Source organism: Bufo gargarizans, unplaced genomic scaffold (assembly GCF_014858855.1).
Source record: "Bufo gargarizans isolate SCDJY-AF-19 unplaced genomic scaffold, ASM1485885v1 original_scaffold_1078_pilon, whole genome shotgun sequence".
Taxonomy (NCBI): domain Eukaryota; kingdom Metazoa; phylum Chordata; class Amphibia; order Anura; family Bufonidae; genus Bufo; species Bufo gargarizans.
In genome coordinates this window covers 41,556-49,866 of record NW_025334226.1, presented here as the reverse complement: position 1 = coordinate 49,866, position 8,311 = coordinate 41,556, and positions in this window count along the sequence as shown.

The following is an 8,311-nucleotide window of genomic DNA, read 5'->3' as shown; positions in this document are numbered from 1 at the left end:
GGAAGAGCCAGCGGTATGGTATTTTGCGATGACGCAGTTCATCTAGGAATGGTCGCAGTATTCTATGCTTAGCCAGCATGGAGGAATCGAGGTCTTTGTAACTTTGTGTAGCCGAGCCTTTAAAAAGTAGGTCTTTAAAGTCTCTAGCTTTCTGTAGAATCAGCGCAGTACCAACTTAGCAGAGAAGGCTTCATATGACGTCTCGTGGTGGGTCTGACGCAGCCAGCTTGGCTCGATGTATTCTTTCGATAACATTTCCAGCTCTTCTCTCTTCTCCCACCAAAGTAGAAAAAATTTGCTTTACTACCTCAGGAAGCGTATCAGCTGCCATGGATTCTGGGATACCTTTAAAGCAAATGTTTCTCCTTCTACTTCTGTTCTCTTGATCCTCAATGAGGAGGAGTGCTTTATTTAAGTTGTCTGTTCTTGTATCATATTCTTGAGAAGTCCCACATAATCAGGTCTGCTTGGGTTGTTTCTAGTGTTTTGAATCTGTTTCCAATTTGGTGTAGATCAGCTTTGAGGTTGTTCAACTCTTTAATAACTGGCTGTAGAGTCTTTTTGAGGAAAGCTTTAGTAATGGAAGTGGAGTCAAGGTCAGGTCCTACTGTCACGGTATTTGAAATGCTGTCCTCATCTGAGTCTGCCATGGTATTTTCAGCAGAGGTGTGGGTTTGGGACAGTTTATTCGGTCTGTTTGTGGAAGCAGACACGCTTTTTTGTAGGAATTAATTAATGTTGCCCAAGACAACACTGGGATCTAGGTAAATGGCACCCTCTCTTGCTTCCCCTATTTTCACCATGGAAATAATGTCTGGTACTTAGGCTGATGGCTGTACCCCATGTGAGGAGTCTCATGCTTAGATTTCCAAAAAAGAAAAGCGGACAGCACACCTGCTTCAAATGTATGGTAGGTGCCCTTCTCCAGGGAAAGTAGCAAGCTTCCCCGTGCTGGTCGGATAATCCGTCTATACAAAAAGAGGTATGGAGACAGCACGTCCTTTTGTTGGAATTTATTCCAGATGCAACCTTTCGGCTGAAGAGCCTTTGTCAAGCATGTGAACACCCAGTAAGTGAAGGTTTAATTACCCAAATAGTGACATCATCATAGAGGGTCAGTCAATTACTGAACAACATGGTGACATCATCATGGAGGGCCAGTCAATCGCCTGCCCTTATGTCAGCCCAGGTGTCAAAGGTGAGACCGGCAAAAACAATACATACTTTAAGAAAATTCAAAGATGCTATTTAAGTTGTTTAAAATGGAACAAAAAATAATGCATTAAATCAAATAGCAGGCGTTCAGAGATAAATACGCGTACCTAAAAAGAGCTATGTCTATGTGTCATTACAAAAGCAGAAGATAATCCATGCCAAATAGTGAACATGTGTTGCTGGTGTTCAGCGCCGTGTAGTTCTGTTGTAAAGTGTTTGAACCGATGTATACAGCATGGCGTCGGAGGATGCTCCATTCCTATTAGCCACCATGCTGTATACGTACTGAACGCAGAATCCGCCTACTAAATGAGCTCTAGTAAGAGAGCCCCAAAGGGTATGAGGGAACGCGCACGCGTATAAGGGATATGCTGATAGTCAAGAGGCGGGGGATATGTTGTGACACATTGTTATGTGTTTCTAGGAAGACTGCTATTGGCAGGGCAAGTAGGCGCCTTGCTGAGGATGCTAGTGAGCTATTGCTAAGAGCGTATCGGCTTGGCTATGGTTATACTGTTTCGCATGCGTGTCTGCATTGGTGCGGAACATGAAAGATGATAACTGTCAGTGAAAGACAAGAAAGTACACATAACTCGTTATAATAATCTATAGACCTGGTAATAGATACTCGGGTCTTGTCTGTTACAAAAGTATCAATAACATTTAATTTATATACCACTTAAAATTAGGAAAAAACCTAATTACATTATTGTTGGAAGCAGAGTATCCATAAAAGATGTTATTGTAGTCCAGACAACGTATCATATGAAGATCTTGTCATAACAGCAAATTCCAAAGGGTCCATAAATATTACCGAGAGAACATGGAATGTGATATGAAAACCTAGATAAAGTACGGCTTCATGACCTTCAATCCATATCTTACCCCCACCAAAGGAAGTAGTGTCCAATGGAAAAGTCCAATGTATGCGACCCCATAAAAAGAAGTGACCGAGTATCAAAAAGTCCATTTGTGTATAACTAAATGGTAATAAAACGAATAAAAATCATAAAAATATCAGACAGACATGCAGAATGTCATGAAAGGCAAAAGCTGATGAGAGATCCCAATATTAAAAAGTATGGAGTAGGAGTAAAAACAATATTCATGCCCCTAGGGGCCAATGTATCAAGTTTGTGTATCCATTTTAGACCCCTTTGCTTCAGTAGTTTTGCTCTATCACCGCCACCTCCTGATCAATAATGTGAAATCTCAACTGGCTAATGTTTAGTGTTTTGCCTCAAGGAAATGTTTAGGAACCGGTAAATCACTTCTGTTTAGTAATCCTTTCCCTGCATTACATTGTCGTCTCTCCGACCTAGAGGAGTCCACAGGGGCATTGTAGGATATATATGACATGTGTGGATTGACATGTCAAATAATATAATATATAAATAAAAATCTAATACCTTTTTCCGGTTCTTGGGTGTGTGAAAGAAGACCTTTTAAGCATAGCATTGCAATTACTGCAGTTAAAGGGGTTGTCCGGGTTCAGACATACCCTTTTTTTCACCCAGGCATCGCACAGGCCAAGGGCTCTTTGGTTTATCATAACACACTGCCGGGCGGAAACTTCCGTCTGGCAGTGTGTTTGGTGACGTCACCGGCTCTGATGGGCGGGCCTTAGCCCTGCCCTAACCGTTTTACTGGCTAGGGCAGCGCTAAATCCCGCCCATCAGTGCCAGTGACATCACCGGACTTCCTGGCAGCCCCATGGAGAGCCCTGGTACGTCAACGGATCTCCAAAAAATGCCTTTGCCCTGCGCGATTTAGCGCAGGGCAAAGGAGAGCATCGGAGCATGAACTGCTCCGATGCTCCTGTCAGGGGGGCTGCCGGGGTGAAAATGAAGATATGTCTGGGTTCAGCTCTGAACCCGGACAACCCCTTTAAGGCAGGCGAAACAACCTTTCTTCTGTGGTAGTAAGAAGGTTTGTATGGAGGTGGGACCTTGGCTGACACCCGATTTTGTTAACATGTCTTTCAGATTTTTTGATCTTTTGTAGGCCATAATGGGAGGTTCTTCAAATGCCTTCAGATGGCCATACCAGCGCCGGTGCTGCTGCGCGACTCACGTGTAGCAATCGCTTGTTCCCTCTGTCTGACAGGTTCCATGTATGCTCCTGATGAAAAACCTGCTATAGGGATTTTAGAAACGCGTCGAGCAGGGCTTTCATAGAGAGACAATTTTCAGTTTGGCAGAGGTAGGGTCCGTAGGGGTCTTAGTGCTATAGATCTCTCCTAGTGAGGATAGGGACCCTTCATTAATTTCAGATGCGGTGAAGAAACTGGGACTGCACAATACAATAGCCCCAGTCCCTATACAAACACCACTGTCTTGTGGGCGATAGGTCGTTCATTGCACACAATCAGTGCTAGTGACTACATGTCCACAGCACAGATGATGCACCAAGTGTAGCCTTTTTTTGTTTATGTTAGTTAATAATTTTAACTTTAGAAACTAATAAAGAATTGTGTTTTTAGCTTAATCCGTCCTATCCTATTCAGTGAATTAATCTTAAAGGGGTTATCCCATTAATAATGTAAAACATGAAAATCAGACAGATCATATAGCACATGGCAATCCCTTTCTAACAAAGCTGGAACCAGCCCTGTACCTCACATGGATCCAGAGATCGCCCTATTAATTGCTCTGCTAGATTTATATCAAGCTGAAAACTCAAGGGGAGTGTCTATTCTGCTGCAGCTAAGGGGGCGTGTCCATGCTCTCCCTATCACAGCTCAGGAGGCGTGTCTCAGCTCTGCCTATCACAACTCAGGAGGCAGAAGGATGAAACTGAGCATGTGCGGCCATCTCAGTGAGCCGGACAAAGAAATAAGTAAAAAAAACAAACAGCAGGTGGGGCCATACAGATACATTTTATAGAATAACTCAGTGGCTATGATAATTTTTTAATTACATGCAATTACAAAAGTATTCAGATCCAGGTGCTGGTTTGACAATTGAAGAATATTTGTCGTGGGACAACCCCTTTAAGGCTTGCATGGAATTTGGAAAGAAAAGTGACGTAAGGAAACATGGAGCCATCAAACTAAAAGAACAGGAATAGAGGGGAGGGATTTGGGATTACTGATGAACGGCCAGGATACCTCCCTGGCAAGGAAACCTCCAATAGACACTTGCCAGCGCAAGATGGATTTAAACTTAATTTTACCAGCAAAATATGAAAGGCAACATAGGTATCCTTAGACTTCATTTGTTTCATCTAAGAGCAGAATAGTAAAGGCAAATTTTGCTGATAGCAAATTTTGCTGATAGACTCCCCTTTAAAGGGCATCTCTCAGCAGGATCAACCCGCCATAATGCCTGGCAGGGCTGAGTCTGCTGATTAAAACCATATCTTTCTTCTCCTGATCAGTGGGTGTGTTTTATGCAATTTAGAGCTAAAGTGCACTGAGGGCGGGCCCTAGCCACTAGGTGCACTCTGTTCTGCTCGCACTGCACTTTATAGATAGGCGTCCAGGTGAGGAAGGAATGTCCAGAGAGGGAGAGCGGAGGTGCATATCGTACGACTATACAGGACCTTCATGGACTACAATGACCACATCAGGCACAATTACATCATACTACCTACTTATAGCAGAAAAACCCATTATGCTTAGGGGCACCGATGCTTGCAAAACCTATACAATCCTTACTGCTATACTTCTGGCTACAGTTTACCGGCTCAGATAACACTAGCACCAGAGGGGCCGGTTTCCTGGATTCAGCACACTGTATTACAGAAGACGTGGTAGGGATTTTTTATATATTTTTTGCATATGAAACATCAGGGCTCAGAACAAACATCGCATTTTATGGAAGAAAGGTTTTTATTGTTAAGAAAACCAACCAGGAATTCCCTGCAGATCAGAAATGTAGCGTACAATGTAACTAAACTAATAACACCACCAGCTGCGCCGTTCATGTCTGACGGGATCCCAGCACTTATGACAGGGAGTGGCTGGTTCCCATTATAGTCAATGGGTCCGTCAGGCTATGGCGGTAGCGAACCGCCTGCAGGATTGCTGTGCCACATGTGTGAAACTAACCTTATTGAGCATAATGAACATCCACAGTACAAGGAGAAAAAATAAGTGAACCCATGAATGTAATAACCTGTAGATTTCCCTTTAGCAGCAGTCGCATCTGGCAAACGTTTGTCGTAGCTACAAAACAAGATTTGCAGAATGTTGCGGATACATTTTGGATCATTCCTCCCTGCAAATGTGTTTCGGCGCATAAGTATTTCTGGGATACTTTGTGTTCATAGCGTTCTTCCACTTATGACACAGGATCTCCACAGGGTTTAGGTCAGGACTCCGAAACACAAACCTTCTCCTAGGAGGTCCACCATTCTTCAGCTGGTTTACTCGTGTGCTTCAGGTCATTGCCTTTTTGCATCTCCCATCGTCTCTTCAGCTTGAGGTTGTGGCAGTCCTTACATTCTCCAGGAAAATGTTTTCATACACCTTAGAAGTTTTTGTTCTCTCATTTAGCACAAGGCTTCAGGGCAGCAAAAAAGCCCCAGATAATTGGGTTAGCTGCACAGGTGGTGGCGGGCGCTCCTGGGCCGAGAGAAACTTTAGAGGAGCCCAGCACTACTTTATTCATAGGAACAGCAGTAGGACCCTCACCGATCAGAAAGTGATAGAATATTCTGGCGGGTATACTCCTATAAATGTTGGAGATGAGATTTCACACAAAGACCAGTGGTGAGGATCTTAAATCTGCAGCATGTCAATATATGAAGCTCATTTCTCCCATTAATTTTACGCTTTGCATTGCACAGGATGAAATCTACAAGACCTCAGGTAACTCAGTTGTAGATTTTTCCACCACGAATTACGCCCCGTGTGAACGTACCTTGGAGTAGAAGAAACAGGATTGGGGACACCATCAGTAAGCAGTGCTGTACGCTTGGCTTCCGGCCCCTACTGGAATAACTCAGAAAGGAGTAAGGCGCGTTAATATACAACTAATGAATGGCTTCAGGACCAAGACCATATATTTGTAGGAGGCACAACCAGGTCAAAGATTGAGGAGGCCACAGGGCAAATCAATTGGCACATGTCCACACATAGACACACAGTGGAGCCTGGTTCTGGTTGGATTCCCACTCATCTAATACTAATGACCTGTACTTAGGTGGAAATCCCCTTTAATATTTTCTAAGTCACTCATTCTTATTTCTTAAGATATTTATTGCTATCCTGGAATCTAAAGTGATACTTGGGTTGTGGTGAGCACAAGGTCAGGTAGTTCTTGAAGTCTCTTAGATACGGTGGTGAGAATGCCATATTTGTATATGGCCATGTTAGACGGAGTTCTACGTGAAGCTTCTTCTCGTATGTTTGTCCTATATCAGAGTTTCCTGGCACGGAGCTGCTGGAGCAGTGTTACACTGAGGGGTGTGGTGGCATATGTTCTCTTACGCACTGCATTGCTTTGGGTACAGAGTTAATCAGACATGTCTCAGAGAATGACATCGAGGGAGGGCATCATGCCACCTTAGAAGGGAACATTCCTGAGGATGCTCTCCTTGGAGTTTATACAATCTATGTATGTACAATAATAGTCGGGTATTAAATAGCGTTATCCTATAGATGTTGGGACATGAAATTTGGCACAACCATGAAGGGAATGTGTGCAGTGACCCGGTGGTTGACTGCTAAAATTGGCAAAATGTTTACTGAGAGACAAGGGTTAACATATCCTGAATAAGCATTTCCTGTGGTAAAACTGATTAATGTGGCTTTATTAAGTATCAGTGAAAAGGCTGTATATGGGAAAGGAGTAGTTAACTGGCGGCCCTTAGAAACAGTCCCCGGGTGGTGGGCTGGCCCCACCCTTCTGGTTAGTTTCTGGCAAGTCGGCCAAGAGAGAGGAGATGAGTGTGGTTGTTGGTGTGTAAGGCCTCTTTCACACAAACGTGTGTGCCCTGTGGCAGTGCTGCGGCCGCAATGCACGAACACCCACCGTGGGGTAGCCGCAGTGGATCGCAGACCCATTCACTTTAATGGGTCCGCGATCCTGCCGTTCCGCAAAAAGATAGGACATGTTCTATCTTTTTGCGGAACGGAAGTACGGGGCGAAACCCCACGGAAGCACTCCGTAGTGCTTCCATAGGGTTCCGTGCTTCCGATCCGCACCATTCCGCATCTTCGGATTTGCGGACCCATTAAAGTGAAAGGGTCCGCATCCGTGATGCGGAATGCACACGGAACGGTGCCCGTGTATTGAAGATCCGCAAATGCAGTCCGCAATATGACCACGGAGCGCACACGTTCGTGTGCAATAAGCATTAGCCAGACAAGCTGTAATTAAAAAAATAAACTAGAAAGTCCTTTAATATATAAAACACCTTAAAGAGGAACACCTTAAAGGGGAACCTGCCGGCGTCTCTTTCTCCTATGCTGTAGCGCTGGCCAATCACAGCGCTCAGCTCATAGCCTGGCTATGAGCTGAGCGCTGTGATTGGCCAGCGCTACAGCATAGGAGAAGGAGACCGCGGCAGGTTCCCCTGGGTGGAGCCTAACTAGGAACATACCGGAGGCTATAACCGGAGAACGTAGCGGCGCCCGGGGATAACAGTAAGTGCAGGGGGATCCCTGGGCGCCGCTCTACACGCCTGTATAGTCAGTTTAGATACTTTTTCCTGGTGAAAGGTCCTCTTTAAACATGCCTAAAAATAGTTCAAAAATTCTATATCAACCTTCACAAAAAAGTAAGAGCCTTTAATATTCCACATAAAAAACTATTTTATTAGTGAAATTTGAAAAATATCACAAATATGTATAACGTGAGGATCCAATACTAATAAATGCCAGTCGACCCAACATATAGGGGTTAATATTAATTATTATCACCCTAAGTGACCACCAATACGTCTTTTTATGGTGGTCACTAAGGGGCATTAGGCTGGGCCACTGCCTTTTTACGTCGTCCCAGTCTAAGCTCTGCACGGATCTCCAGCCAGCCTCCTTCTCTAAAGGCCTAGACCGGCACTTAACCCCTTAGATACCGCAGTCAATGGCAGTCTCTGCATGTAAGCAGTTACAGAGGGAGCAGAGATTGCAGGGTGAGATGTCTGTGCA